The sequence below is a fragment of the Abramis brama genome, assembly GCF_963993115.1.
Source record: "Abramis brama genome assembly, chromosome: 10".
Taxonomy (NCBI): Eukaryota; Metazoa; Chordata; class Actinopteri; order Cypriniformes; family Leuciscidae; genus Abramis; species Abramis brama.
This window is the reverse complement of record NC_139972.1, coordinates 41,420,124-41,434,638: the sequence shown is the minus strand read 5'-3', so window position 1 is coordinate 41,434,638 and position 14,515 is coordinate 41,420,124. Positions and strand designations below refer to the sequence as shown.

The 14,515-nt window shown below is 40.7% G+C and overlaps 1 protein-coding gene across 1 annotated transcript in view; it reads right to left on the bottom strand.

The window, feature by feature from the left end:
• The window catches only part of p2ry13 (purinergic receptor P2Y13), a 34,785-nt gene extending 24,857 nt beyond the window's left edge, over positions 1–9,928 (bottom strand). The window contains exon 1 of the mRNA XM_084127016.1: positions 9,795–9,928. The gene's annotated coding sequence lies outside the window, so the exon portion shown is untranslated. The remainder of the gene's footprint in view (positions 1–9,794) is intronic.
• Positions 9,929–14,515: the final 4,587 nt, after the last annotated feature.

Here is a 14,515-nt window from a genome sequence, read left to right as displayed (position 1 = left end):
TACATTGAGGGGTACAAGTCTTATACGTTAATAACAATAAGTCAACAATTAGAAATGGCCAAATTGTCCCCCCAATTCTTTTCCCCCGTTTTTAGGATGACAAAAAAAGGCTTAAAAGTTACATTTTAGGCTGGTCTGCCTTAGTGGTCTAACAGCGACCATCCAAATAGATAGCCAATCAAATCAAAGTAGTGGGGGTTTACAGTCACAGAAGCAGGGCTCCTATTCCATCAGTTCAGTTTAATGTTGAAAGAATGCGAGGTGGGATGGAAGTTGCACATCATTTAATATTAGTTAATAATATTAAATAATATTTAATATTATACTGTTTTACGATAGAAATGGTAAATGACTGACAGTAATGTCCAGTGATGCAAAGTACTCGACTTTTTTTCTCTCAAACATGGCCATTTTGAGGGATGAAAGTTGCATGTGTTCGCTGTTTTATTAATGAAAGTCACGGGCAGTGTTGACTAGTTTCTGCGGTGTTTGGTGTTTTTAGCCCCCAATGGCGCCTTCCAGGCAGTGAGGGGATGGGTAGGTTTAAGGTTGAGGTTAGGGTTGAGGTTGCCTGGAAGGAAAGACATCATCAAGCAGTTTCTGCGCTCCTGAATGTTGCAGCGTGATCTCCGCTCTCTGAGTGCAAATGATGTGTGTGTGTTTGTGGGTGTGTGTGGGTGTGCGTGCGTCAGTGAAAGTAGCACATTGTGTCTAATGTAAAGGAGTAACCCTGTTTCTCCCTGTAAAGCTGTTTCATTTATATTGACAACTGCTCTCTCTGGGTCAGCGACAGCAAACAGATTTGAGTGTTCTGGTGTGAAGTTTTTGTCATTTAGGAATAAGATTGCGTGGGTGTTTGAATCGAGATATTTTAAAGATTAATCGTGCAGCTCTACTGTCTTTATACTCTCTCTCTGCATTGATATCTGACGCAAAACGTTAGTTAGTTAAAGTTTATTTCGGTAAACTTAACAAGAAAAAAGAAAGAAAAAACAATTTACAAGCAAACATAGAAACAAAGATTAAATTACAATGTAAACAATATAAAAATAAAAAAAATATTAAAACCCCTCAACCCTACCCTAATCATACTGCATCTGGGCATTTTAGTGTTGTTTTTGTCAATTCCATTATTGAGTGATTTGCCATTATTGTAATACAGTACTATTGCAGCTGTTGTGCAGCTGGTAGGACTGTTATTCCCCTTGGATTGTATTCTTCTTGTTTTCCTTAATTTCCTTCCTGTATTGATTAAAAGCTGCAAATAGATCCTTGCCTAACATTTTAGTAGGGTACAACAGGGCTAAAGGCGCTATTGACTGTATTGACCACTAGATGGCACAAATTCAGCTCAGCACTTTTCTAAACAACCGCTTTTAATGTTAAACGGGGAAATTTGTCTGATATTCGGCTGCAGGACAGTAACGCAAGGTTGATTCTGCTCTAATTTGATCTAATATTTAATGTTGTAGACTTATGTAGCAAATGAGAATAATTAAAATGTACTATATTTTGAGACAAAGGATAAATTATCAGCAAAGGTTTTTTTTAAAAGTGAACTAATCCTTTAATTCTGTATTTGTGGACAAATTTGGGCACAGAGGTCTCAGGTGTGATCCGTATATATATATATATATATATATATATATATATATATATATATATATATATATATATATATATTTTTTATATATATATTTTTTTTATAAATGTTATATCACTATCTTCGATAAAATAAAAACTATCAATTTATGGTGTTTTTATTTTTATTTTTGAATTTATTTACCTATAAAAGTACCTTGTTTTCTATGTAAATTATGCTTATTTTTATGTTATATTTAATATTTCTTTAACTTCAGTACAAAAAAATCATTTCAGTAATTTCAGATAGCCAAAACCTAAAAATGTGGTGACTTCGGTGTCATCTGGTGTCTTATGTTGGTATAAAATTAACAAAAAGCAATAATATCAATAGCCACTAGATGGCTATAGTACTCAATTGGCGCTTTTCCACTGCATGGTACGGCTCGGTACGGTTCGACTCGGCGCGGAACGGTTCGGCTCGCTTCGCTTTTCGACTGCGTGGTACAACTCGACTCGGTACGGCACGGTTCAGTTCGCTTTAGCTCGGTTGCTTTTCCACTGCAGTTAGTACCGCTTCAAAGTGGGTGGGACTGATCGTTATAGTTGCCGTCTCTACTGCCATGATATCATCATATTAAATGCGAATTTTTCATTCCGTGTTTCCCCATCCACTCCTCGGCAACCAACGAGAGGAACGTCTGCACCTCGTCCACTGACCACGATTCAGCCATTTCTTTTTTTGAAGTTTATACTCTTTTTTTTTTCTTTTTTTTTTTAAAGCAAATACTTTTAAAACAGGCGCTACAGCGCTGGCTGTTGTCTACTGGCTATTTAAATCTAGCGGGTTTAGTGTCTCGTGTCGTAAATACAATGACGCAGGTAGTGATGATTCTGTCTGACCAATCAGAGATCTGCAGTGTTTTCACGTCACATTTTAGTATCGGTACGGTACGCTTGGAACCTCAACAGAGGTGGTACCATTTAAAGCGAGCCGAATCGAGCCGTACCGTACTGTACCATGCAGTGGAAATGCGCCAAAAGTGAGCCGTACCGAACCGAGCCGTACCGTACCATGCAGTGGAAAAGCGCCAAAGCGTGCCGTACCGAACCGAGCCGTACCGTACCATGCAGTGGAAAAGCGCCAAATGGCTGCATATAGGCTAAACTCTGGCTAAACCACTGTTATATTGAATTTAACCTCTCAAGTTTTTTACTTTATCACAAGTTAAAATTGTAATTTAAAAAAAATATATATCTGTGTTAGGTGAGACTATAAAAAGATGCCAAAATATGCTTAGACAAATATGACCATGCTATAAGGAAAAGACAAAGTAGTAGATCATTTATCATTTATTTCAAACAAAACACATCAAATTTCAATAACTCAAAAAACGAACTGGTACCAAACAGGTAAGAATAAACAACAATAACTCCAAAAAGTAAGTGTTATGTAAGAATAAACAGGTAAGAACAAACAATAATCATAGATCCCTTTCGTTGTCACTCCGAGTTATGTCGGATGACGACGAATGGGGTTTCGCTTAGAAAGCCTATCATCTTCGAGTATATAAAACGAGCCAATGGCAAAGAAATGCCATGGGTCTGCGGAATTTGCATAGCGTAACTCCGCCCCACCCTGGGGGTATATAAGGAAGTGCGCTGGCAACATGCAGATATGTTTTCGCTTCGGAGCCAAGTTCAGCACTTCACTCCACAGCCAAATCCTGAGTTTTCATCGCTATTCTCTTCGAGACGAGCCTCTCTCCAGGTGTTGGTGTGACAGCGAGTTCCAGCGAGTGCACATTCCCTGCTTATCTGTGCAGTGATTTGCCAGAGTTTGTGTGTTCATCTCCCTGGTCGCTTCAAAACTTGTGGAGAAATCTCCTTTCTAAAAGAGCTTGTACGCGGCACGTCTTTTTAAAGATGCCTCGCCCGTGCACTTCTGGTTGCGGTCTATTCATTTCTGACTCTGATGGGCACAATCGCTGTCTTGTGTGTTTGGGCATTGAGCACGCTAAGGCAGCGTTTGTGGATGAGTCATGTTCCCATTGCGGGAACATGCCCATCGCACGGTTGCGATCGAGACTCAATGACCTTCATGGTAGAGTCCCCTCATCCGCACCCCGATCTACGAGCTCCGCGAGAGCTGGTACTTCGGCTGGCGGCCAGGGTGATCTGAGGGTTACGGTGTGGAACAAAGCGCCGACTATTCCACACTCCACACCGCCCTCTAGCACCGTGCAACCCGTGAGTGTTCCGAATGAGCCCGCAGTACAGTCCTCTGACTTGCCGCGGGTCTCATTCGGCGCTCCAGAGGAAGATGTGATGTCGATCGCTGCATCACAATTCGGCTGTGCTGCCACCTTCGGGTGCGCCAGCATTGCCTGAGTCGAATCCCGAGCTGACGGCCATGCTTTCCCGGGAAGCCGCGGCCATTGGTCTTGAGTGGTCCCCGCCACCTGGTCCAGTGCGCTCGCGGTTGGACGATTGGTTTTTGGGGGTGGACGCTGATCCCCGTCAGCACCCTACCCCCATGCCTTTCTTCCCGGACGTGCATGAGGAGGTCACGAGGTCCTGGAAGGCACCCTTGTGTTCCCGCGATCGCTCGGCGACCTCCTCCGCCTTGCCTCCTCTCGATCAGGCGGCTGCCAAAGGGTACACTGGGGTTGGGTACAAAGGGTACAGGGTACACAGTAACGGCGCTCGGATTGCTTCATATGAGACCTCTTCAGCTTTGGCTTCGCGATCGAGTCCCGAGGTGGGCATGGCAACACGGCACGCTCCGAGTCCCAGTGACTCCGACCTGCCGTCAGACCTTCACCCCGTGGACGAACCTCAGTTTTCTTCGGGCCGGAGTGCCCTTAGAACGAGTGCCCTCCTCCACGGGCTGGGGCGCCATGTGCAATGGACATGCTGCCGCGGGCTCCTGGACAGGACCCCAGCGCCTTTGGCATGTCAATTGCCTCGAGTTGCTGGCTGTATGTCTCGCCCTGCACCGCTTCCGTGCGTTGCTCAGGGGTCGTGACGTACTAGTCCGATCGGACAATACCGCCACAGTAGCGTACATCAACCATCAAGGTGGTCTACGCTCCCGCCGTATGTCGCAACTCGCTCGCCACCTCCTCATATGGAGTCAGAAGCATCTGAGGTCGCTTCGAGCCATTTATATCCCGGGAGACCTGAACCAGGCAGCCGATGACCCAGTCGGTCCAGCTGATTTGGGATCAGTTCGGGGACGCACAGGTAGATCTGTTTGCCTCTCACGACTCGTCCCACTGCGACCTGTATTATTCCCTGACCGAGGGCACGCTCGGCACGGATGCACTGGCGCACAGCTGGCCGCGGGGCCTACGCAAGTATGCGTTTCCCCAGTGAGCCTCCTTGCGCAGACCCTGCGCAAGATCAGGGAGGACGAGGAGCAGGTCATTTTGGTTGCCCCGTATTGGCGCAACCGCACCTGGTTCTCAGAACTAGTTCTCCTCGCGACAGCACCTCCCTGGCCAATTCCCCTGAGGAAGGACCTGCTTTCTCAGGGACGGGGCACCCTTTGGCACCCTCGTCCCGATCTTTGGAACCTCCACGTGTGGTATCTGGACGGGACGAGGCAGGTTTGAGTACCCTACCACCAGCGGTGGTGGCTACCATCACTTCCGCTAGAGCATCGTCCACGAGACATGCCTATGCGTTGAAGTGGAACCTCTTCGTCAACTGGTGTTCTTCAAAACATCAAGAACCCACGAAATGCCCGATCAGTGTCGTGCTTTCCTTCCTGCAAGAAGGGTTGGAGCGAAGGCTGTCTCCCTCCACCCTGAAAGTGTATGTTGCCGCCATTGCCGCACATCACGACGCAGTTGATGGTAAGTCTCTGGGAAAGCACGACCTGATCATCAGGTTCCTGAGGGGAGCGAGGAGACTGAATCCTCCTCGTCCTCCCCTCGTACCCTCTTGGGATCTCTCAGTGGTTTTAACTGCCCTGCAGAGCGCTCCCTGCAGAGCCTCTGCAATCAGTGGAGCTTAAGTTCCTGTCAATTAAGACAGCGCTCCTGGTTGCTCTGGCCTCCATCAAGAGGGTAGGGGACCTGCAGGCATTTTTCGGTTGACGAAGCGTGCCTGGAATTCGGGCCGGCTATCTCTCACGTGATCCTGAGACCCCGGCCTGGATATGTTCCCAAGGTTCCTACCACCCCCTTTCGAGATCAGGTAGTGAACCTGCAAGCGCTGCCCTTGGAGGAGGTAGACCCAGCCTTGGCACTGCTCTGTCCAGTATGCGGACTCCGTGCTTACGTTGACAGAACGCAGTGTTTCAGGACCTCAGACCAGCTCTTTGTCTGCTATGATGGGAAGCTGAAGGGAAAGGCTCTCTCCAAGCAAAGGTTGTCTCACTGGATAGTGGACGCCATTGCTTTGGCATACCAGCAGCAAGGTCGACCATGCCCCCTTGGTGTGACGGCCCACTCCACTCGGAGTGTGGCATCCTCTTGGGCTCTAGCGCATGGCGCCTCGCTAACAGACATCTGTAGAGCTGCAGGCTGGGCGACACCTAATACATTCGCGAAATTCTATAATCTCCGAGTGGAGCCAGTTTCTTCTCATGTACTCGCTTCAACTAGCCGGTAATAGATTCTGCTCAGGTGTCTTCGCTTGCTCGCCATTCCTCTCCATGGACGGGATACGTGCGATATTTTCCTCAGGTGAGCCTAATAAGCCCTGAGTCTCCTCCAGCACTGACGACATCAACGCCAGAGTTATGCCACTGGCAGCTCCATGTGCATGGTTCCCCCTCTGGGCGACACCCACATGTGTATTCCACTGTAAGTCTCTCTGAGCATGTGTCTTTCCCTTGGCAAGCCACCTTGCCACCCCTGGGGTTGAAATATTCCACCTGCGGCTGGACACCCCAGTGATTCTCCATATGCAGCCCTTCGGGGTCATATGTGTATTCTAAGTCCCCCCCTTCGGGCTGGGCATGATTGCATATTTCCACTGAGATATGCTTCCCAGTGTACCTTGGTATTCCTGTGTTAAGTATGAGTCCTTCGTCCGTGCCAGTCTCACGACAGGGAGCTCAGACTTACGCAGGGCACTGGAAGACAGTCGAGAGGTGGCGTGATTACACTGGGAACCCCATTCGTCGTCATCGGACGTAACTCGGAGTGACAACGAAAGGGAACGTCTCGGTTACGTATGTAACCCTCGTTCCCTGAGTAGGGAACGGAGACGTTACGTCTCCCTGCCACTTCCGCTGTACCGCTGGAACGCCTGAGTTCAGTCTCGGCTCCTCAGCGAAGACAGCGCACTTCCTTATATACCCCCAGGGTGGGGCGGAGTTACGCTATGCAAATTCCGCAGACCCATGGCATTTCTTTGCCATTGGCTCGTTTTGTATACTCGAAGATGATAGGCTTTCTAAGCGAAACCCCATTCGTCGTCATCCGAAGTAACGTCTCAGTTCCCTACTCAGGGAACGAGGGTTACATACGTAACCGAGACGTTATATTGTTTACATGTACTTGTGCGCATGTGTGTGTTTGTGTGTGCGCGCGTGCACAGGTGGTTAATTGGAACATTCCAAAAAATAAAAAAACGTCAAGCTCATTCAATTCTTTGTTTTTGTATGTGTGAGTGACTTTTTATTAAAAAAAAACAGCTCTGTTATAGGTTCATTGAATGCTTTGTGTGTGTGTGTGAGTGTTTGCCACACTGAGAATGTTGTACAGGCAGGGCCGGTTCTAGACATTAGGAGGGCCTAGGCAAAGTTCATGTTGGAGGCCCCCCACCCACAATAAAAAACACTTGAAACAAATATGATTCCTAACCTTTTAATTGATACAACATTTAATTTTAAATTTAGTATATTTTTACTTACACAGTACATAAGTTTGGACACATTACTATTTTTAATGTTTTTGAAAGAAGTCTCATATGCTCATCAAGCCTGGATTTATTTGATCAAAAATACAGAAAAATAATATAGTGAAATATTATTAAAATTTAAAATTTACTATTTTCTAAGGTTTTCTATTTTACTATACTTTAAAATTGATTTCTGTGATGCAAAACTGAATTTAGTGTCACGTGATCCTTCAGAAAACTTTATAATATTCTGATTTATTAACAATTTTTAGAAATTGTGCTTAATATTTATTTTATAACCTTTTTTCAGGATTTTTTGATTATTAAAAAGTTGTTTTAAAAAAGTCTTCACTATCCCTTTTTATATATTTAACACATCCTTGCTGAATATTCCTGTTTTTTTTTTTTTTCTGTATCTTCTTTCAAAAACATTACAAATAGTAATGGGTCCAGAGTTTTTACCGGTAGGCTACTGTACATATTAATCAAACTTTATCTAAGGTAATATCTTTTTTGCTTAATTAAGATGTTATTGTTGTTGTTATTTTGATGTTTTATTCAATTTATTCACAGTTCCAGAATACCACTTCAGTAGATGAACATAAGTGCTTTTATCATTTTTTTTTCATAGCTGCGGTATGGGCAGGATTTTTACCTCCCATTTAATCAATATTGACTGCAGATATTGTCATATTATTAATATCAGTAATATGATATGTATTGCATTGTTACCTTAAATATGCTATACACAAATCAAGTGGAAGAGAAAGACGCGATCGCTACTGAGCAGAAAAAAATTATTCTAAACTGATATTATTGGCGTAAGTAGGATGTCAGGGTATAATCTAATCATCAGCAGAATTTAGAAGATAGACCTATAGATATGAGATCCTTTATTTGAAACATTTAAAAATGTTGTAGTGTGTTGGCTTTTTAACTTTAATACAAACGTCTTGTCTTTTACTTTTGTAGCTTTTTTAGTCAGCTCCCGACGTGATGTTATTCATTGTACGCGCAAATTCAAAGCGTCGCGTCTCGGCACGTTAATGACGCTCGCGCTCTTTTAAACTCGTAATTTAAAGTGGTGAATGATATTTCCAGATATTACGCTGATCTACAGTACAAGTTTATATTTAGAATACATTGCAATCACTCCAAAATAGATTACGACAACTCACACACCTGCATTACTGTGCTTCTTTGCGTGCCTATTTAGGCTTTTGCTTTGCAGCACCTGATGGATGCGTTCGTTACACAAACTTTCAGAAGCCGGACCGCTTTGAAACTGAAACATTAATTGGTTTAACCAAATAAAAATTTTTTTTTTTTTTCTCTGTCTGGGCGGGCCCCATCCCGCCAATCGGGCCCTAGGCACGTGCCTAGTTTGCCTTTGCGTTAATCCGGCTCTGAGTACAGGATCACCCCTTCATTTGTGTATATGTATGATATGCATTGTGTTGGATCTATTGATTTTTATTTGACAAAAAAAAAAAAAAATGCTCTGAATTACAGAATTAAATTTTTTCCATTCATTCCTATGGTTGCCCATTTTTGTCCACGAAGGCGAGATTAAGGAGTTGTTTTTTTTCACCCACTTAAAAATGTAGAATCAAGTAAATTTTTTGTGTGTGTTCAGGCGGCAAACTAGCTTGTACCTCTCAGATTAAGGAAAGTATTTAAAAAATAATAATTAAAATGATTTTGACCACATTTGTCCCCAATACGGTTAAACAAACCACATTTATGATTTATTTTCACACACAAAAAATATGTTGCTCTATCAATGTTCAATAAAGACATATGTGTGACCCTGGATCACAAAACCAGTCACATGTCGCACGGGTATATTCGTGGCAATAGCCAACAATACATTGTTTGGGTCAAAATTATCGATTTTTCTTTTATGCCAAAAATCATTAGGATATTAAGTAAAGATCATGATCCATGAAGATACATTTCTTACCGTAAATATATCAAAAATTTATTTTTGTGAGTGAATGCAGCACAATCGCAAACATAAATGCACAACTTTAAAGGAGATTTTCTCAATGTTTCGATTTTTTTGCACCCTCAGATTCCAGATTCAATAGTTGTATCTCGGCCAAATATTGTCCTATCCTAACAAATGTCCTATCCATACAGCAATGGAAAGCTTAGTTATTCAGCTTTCAGATGATGTATAAATCTAAAATTGACCCATAAGACTGGTTTTGTGGTCCATGGTCACATATATTTTTTCTGCAATCATACACTATGGGAGGAGTGAAAAGCACAAGGTGTGCCTTTAGCCCCGTTTTACCCTATGTTGCATTAAAACATAACATTTTAGTAATAAAATATATGAAGGTTTTAATTACCTTTAGCATGAAGGTGTATCATATCAATATTGTGGTGTCCAGTTGTGTGATACTTCCTCAACATTTAATTCTGCTTGGTTTTCTTAACTTCCGTGCACTGCTCTTCACCAGAGAATGGTAATGAGGCTAAATGCAGAAGCTAGCGTGCAGAGAGTCCATTGTATTTATACCTATAACCACAAGCATCAGAAGACCTACTTTAATGTTTCCATTTATAGCAATTGTCCTATTAAGGGCAGCATACAGTCAGATAAAATCTTATTTGTTGGCAGTGTAGTTGTTCAGTAGTTTTCAGAATCAGAATTCTCTAAAAAGCACTTAGTCCATAAAATGAATAAAGCCTTGAATGTCACAGATTGTGAACGGCTAGTGCACTTTTTCAACAGGCAAAACTTCAGTAAACAGAACTAAATCAGCACATAATAGTAAGCATACTTTGTTGAGAACCAAATACACACACACACACACACACACACACACACACACAGAGTTACTATCAGTGATTACCTCGACTACTCTCCATCAGTTTCCATCTGTTGCAGGCAGTGGGTTTTCAATTGAACAACACATTCTGAGATCATGGCCACTTTCATAAACCATTTGATCTTACAGGGTGAAAACAATAAATGCTTTCCTTTACTGTGTAGTGTCAATCACACCAGGGGCCTGTACCATCATGGTAGTTGAACAAACTCAGGGTTACGGGATTAGTTTAGAGTCAAAGCCAAACCAATCCAACCAGGCTTTGTTGGTACCATGATGCTGATCATCAACTTTCTCTGTCAACTCGGGCTTCAATCCTGAGTTTAGGTGTGACATCAGTAGCGCGTTGAGAAAGAGAAACTGCGATTCACTTCTCATGAGAAAAGCTGCGTGATTCACTTCTCTCTTCTGCAGAATATTACAAGATTGGAAAATATTAAGAATTGAAACAAATGTACTCAGCAAGAAGAGTAGTCTATGAAAGAGGACAACTAAAAGAAAAAAAATCAGTGCAAGTAAAAGTTACTAAGTTTATGTAATTGAAATCGGTATAGAGAGAACTTTATTCTTTATTCTTTATTTCAAGGATAGCCCCTTGAGATGTACCATCTCATTTTCAAGGGGGTCCTTACAATCATAACGAACAATACAAGATAATAAAGAGTAAATATTAAAGATAATTTCAAACACATAAGCACAAAGACATACACACACTCACATACCCACACACTCTCCAACAATGCTCCCCGAAACTAGCCCCCATGAATAAATAAGTAAATAAAAATAAAAAAATAAAAATGACAAAAAAATAAGATCCCTCTGCGAAAAATAGTAGACATTTGTACACATAAGCATACTATACACCCCCTTATAAATACATCTGCTTGCATGCACAAATAAAGAATACAATACATGTACACAATATATATACGATAAACTGAACAGTGAGTAATGTGAGTCCAAAACCAGTTTAGAAACAAAGGCAGGATGTTTGAAAATGTGTGATTAGAGAAGATTTGAAAATATGAAAAGAAGTGATCGACCTAAGTGAGGAAGGAAGGTTATTCCAATCTGATGGAGCTTTATATTTGAATGCACGACGACCAATTTCTTTACTGATTCTAGGTGTAACTAGAAACAGTTGATCCAAGTGCCTTAGGCTATATTGAGAACTGAAAGGGATTAAAAGATCTTTCAGATATGAAGGAAAATTAAAATGAATACATTTGAAAATAAGTGTTAACCAATGGAGTTGCCTTCTGGACTTCGGGGCTGGCCAGTTCAAGGACTCGTACATTAAACAGTGATGGGTTCTATAAGGACACCGGAGCACAAATCTGCAAAGACTATTATATACCACATTAAGAGGATACAGATTTGTTTCAAAGGTGTTACCATAAATCACATCAGCATAGTCCAGTATTGGGAATATAAGTTGTGTAATAATTCTTTTCCTGACTTCTTGTGAGAAGCAGTCAGCAGAACGATATAGTGATTTCAGACACCCAAATATTTTCTTAGTGATTGAATTAATATGAAATTTAAAAGATAGCTGAGAGTCAAGCCAAAGGCCTAGATATTTAAGTTCTTCCATTTTATCTATTGCTGTTCCATCAAGAAGGCTAATAGACCAGTTAACAGTTAACAGCGAAGGATTAGGTCGAGTGCAAAACAACATATTATATGTTTTTTTCTTATTCAACAGAAGCTTGTTTGAGGAAAACCAACCTTGAACCAAATTGAAATCAGATTGTAAAGAGTACTGAATTTGTGAAATATCAGAGCTGGAAAAGTATAATACAGTGTCATCTGCATATAAATGAATTTGACAATCAGAACAGATTTGAGAAAGATCATTAATAAAGATTGAGAACAAGAGAGGACCTAAGGATGAGCCCTGTGGAACACCTTTATCAATGATCTTGAAATCTGATTGACTTCCTAGAAAGGAAACACACTGACTTCTATTATGAAGAAATGAATTAAAAAATAATAAAGAGTTCGAAGAAAGACCAATGGCATACAATTTATCTAAAAGAAGATAATGATCAACCATATCAAATGCTTTTGAAAGATCAATAAATATAGCACCCGTAAGCATATTACTGTCAGCTGCTGACAGTATATCATTTGTAAATTTTAAAAGAGCAGTGGTGGTTGAATGGCTAGGTCGAAAACCTGATTGATATGGAGATAATATATTATAGTCTGTAAGATATGTAGATAATTGATTAAATATTAGTTTTTCAAATATTTTTGCTATACTATTGATAATAGAAATTGGTCTATAATTATTAGTGTCTGAAGTGTCACCTCCTTTATGAAGAGGGATTAGTCTAGCACTTTTCCATGAAATGGGTGTTTCACAAGATGCTAAAGATAAATTAAATAAGTCAGCCAGTGGAAAGGACAAAACATGAGAGGCAAGTTTAAAGAACTTAATTTCCAGACCATCTGGACCAGCATTACATCCAGAACTTAGACTATCAATAACCCGCTGAACATCAATTGGAAAAATAGTTTTAAAACAAAAGGAGCTGCCACACCTATTCTGAGTCGATGTAAGACCAGAGTAAGTGTAACCGGACAGAGAGCTGCCAATTGTAGAAAAGTGCTGGCTGAATGCCTCTGCAATTAATAAAGGTTCACTCACAGTTTGATTGTTTAATCTAATATGTGTTGTAGAGCTTTTAATAGATTTATTGGTTATACCATTGATTCTCTTCCAAAATTTCTTCGGGTTCTTAAAATCAGTTGATAGGCAATCCTTATAGTAATTTGCTTTAGCATTTCTTGTATTGGTTTTACATTTATTCCTTAACTCCTTATATACATTCCAGTCAGTAGAGTCCTTTGTGTTACGGTATTTTTTCCAGGCCTTGTCTCTTTGTTTGAATAAGTATATGAGATCTCCCTTGATCCAAGGTAGATGTCGACCCTTGACCCTAATTGATATCCAAGGAGCATGCTTGTTAATAATCTCAAAAAACTCGGTATAAAAAAAATTCCAAGCATCTTCCACAGATGGAATTAATTGAAATCTCTCCCAGTTTATATTTAATATATCCTGTATAAAGAGTTCAGGATTAATTTTATTAAATTGTCTTACTTTAATCAATTTAGAAGGAAGACGAGGCACTTTAATTTTCCAAATACAAAAAACCATAGAATGGTCACTAAAAGAATCCGGTAATACCCCAGATTGTAAAATCCTGTCAGGGTGGGAGACTAGAATCCAGTCAAGCAAAGAAGAGGAACTGGGACCGACTCTAGTAGGTTCAGTTATAAGTTGAGTTAGATTTATACTGTTAAAGAGATTGCGATCTTTTTGAGATGAGCGATCTAGCCAATTAGAATTGAAGTCACCTAATATAATCTTTTCACATTTGCAGTCTAAAGAATTAATGGTAGACAAAATAAAATCAGTAGTTTCTGCTGGCGCAGATGGAGGTTTATAAATATTTCCAATGATTAATCGTTTGTTTTCATGAAAAATGATTTTGACAAAAAGGCTTTCAAAATGCCGGGGATACTCATTTGGAAGAACAAGTTCTGCAGTCAAATTTAAAGATACATATATTAAGAGGCCCCCACCTCTTGAACCTCTATCATTCCTAAATAGAGCATAATTGTCAAGTTTGACATCATCATCAGAAATATTGCTGTTTAGCCAAGTTTCAGACAAAGTAATTACATGGGGTTTATTATAGGTAAGCCAGGCTCTCAATAAATCCATTTTCGGTGGCAAACTCCTAATGTTCAAATGAATAACATACAGCCCTTTAGCACAATTCATTGTTCCAAAGTAACTGAATAAATATGTGTATAATCTGGCAATAAGAATGCACACAGAGCATCATCGCAGATTGAGGTATATAGCAGGCGGAATAGGTGGAGAGAGAGGCAGAAGGAGAGCAACAAACAAAAACACAGGCACACGCACTCACACATAGACCAAACAGGAAAGCGCATATGGCATTGGAGTAAACACATACAGCTCTTTCCAAATAAGTAATAATAAAAAATAAAAAATAATACGCAGCTCAATCTACATGGCTCAGCATAATGCGAACATATCAAATGAAAAATCCAGATCTACTAACAGTAAGATAAAGGGCTTTTATGAAGTCGTCAGAAGACAAGCAAACAAAAATAAGATAAGATAATAATAATAATAATAATAACAATAATAATAATATGCTTCGACAGCTTCATAATTTATTAGCTTCAAAAACCCA